The sequence below is a fragment of the Phytophthora infestans genome, genomic scaffold, assembly GCF_000142945.1.
Source record: "Phytophthora infestans T30-4 supercont1.44 genomic scaffold, whole genome shotgun sequence".
NCBI lineage: Eukaryota > Oomycota > Peronosporomycetes > Peronosporales > Peronosporaceae > Phytophthora > Phytophthora infestans.
Genome location: NW_003303715.1, coordinates 274746 through 276533, shown reverse-complemented (window position 1 = coordinate 276533; position 1788 = coordinate 274746).

Below are 1788 nucleotides of genomic sequence, written 5' to 3'. Positions count from 1 at the left end.
ATCTCCATTCTTACGGTACGCTGCTGCTCGCTGTCGATAAACATGTCACTTGGGGGTGATCCTCTATTGGACCCTTTTTTGTCTTTGCTGACACTAATCGCACGTGAAAAATAGTCGACAGCTTGAGCTACTTTATCGACACGCATACACAAATTGCCCATATTATAGTACGCGAAGGCATGTTGTCCACCGGAAAGTCTCTGAACTTGCTTGTAAGCTGCTAACGCGGGTCTGATTTGACCTGTTCGTTCTAAACACACAGCGAGCTGGAATTTCGCCTCAATTTCACTCGGTTTTGCAGTCGATAAACTCGTGTAAAACTTGATAGCTCGGTCATAATCTCCATTTGCTCGTGCCTGGAAAGCTCTCGAGCGCAGACGTTCTGTAGCATTCATCGCGGCTGTGGAGACGACACGAGCTCGGGACAATAACTCCATAGTTCTAGTTTCTACTCCATCACGATTGGGCTTACCATCCCGACCAAGTTGCCCTCGAGACTCCACACTTCGACCAATAAGCGGGTTCACATACTGTTCCTGGTTTCGTTCGCGTCGAATGGCCTCTTGTATCGCTATAGTGTCACTTCTCGTCGTAAAATGTTCCTCATGTTCATGATGACGGATTTGAGTCTTCGAGGTTCGACTGGTAGCAGGTCGTTTGGGTAGTTTGATGCCCTCCGATGGAGCAGATACTCGAGCGGTAGAAGGCCTTGAAGGTCGTTGTTGATTGGTCTGCTGTGTGTTAGTCGAGGTCAGGAACGCCCATTGTGCGGTGGCTGGATAGGACAATTCCTGTCGAAGTCTGCGATGTGAACTAGCCGAAGACCCACGGGCAGATCTCACAGTTCCATCGGGATATGTCCTCGTTGATGGGGTACATCCTATAGATTCCGATTCTAACGGAGGTCCTTGCATTTTCGCTTGCCACAGCACGTGCTCTTTTTTTCTTGATGAGCATTCACTATTTTTAAAAGGTCCTGACGTTTATAAATACCTGACAACACTGCACCGATCAACCAAATTGATGCTATGGCTTCTTCTATTCCAACAGTAGGCGACCAGGATGACGACTTGGAGAACGCAGTATTTCGCGAGAAGCAAGGGATAGGAAGCGATGTTCCTTCACCAACTTTTTCGCGTTTATTATGCTGTCTACGAAGTCGCTGTCTTCGTGGAATCTGTGTGGGTTTTCCGTGTGTGGTATTTTTACTACTATTTTTAAGTCTTCCCTCCAGTACGGCGACAAGTACCAGACGAGTTTTCTTGATCCTAGCTGCCGTCCCACTGATTATTTACATTGTCGTTGGCATATCCACTGTGGTACTCGCGTATTGCACTCAAGTTTCGCTCGAAACGCAAAATGCTCAGGCAGCTCATCAATACTTGAACACTAAAACTCAACAGAGTAAAATCGCTGTTACTACAGGGCAGAAACAACACAGCAACAACTTTCCCGGTCGTTTCGCACTTTTTCTTGAGGCTGCGCGGTCGGGCGATGCAAAGACGGCGCAATTGTGTTTGAGAAATGAACAAATCGTGGACGAAGTGGACCATCTTGGGCGAACAGCTCTTCACTGGGCAGATCAGACGAGGTATTATCTCTTCTCTTGCGGAATGGAGCATCGATTGATCAACAGGACTCACTGGACGGGCTTACGGCGCTACACTACGCAGCTTTTTATGGTCATATCAAGAGCACAAGACTATTGGTCTGTGCTGGCGCCTCAATGACCATCATGGACAATCGACGAATGAATCCACTGCAACTCACCGAAATGGCGAGTCTCAA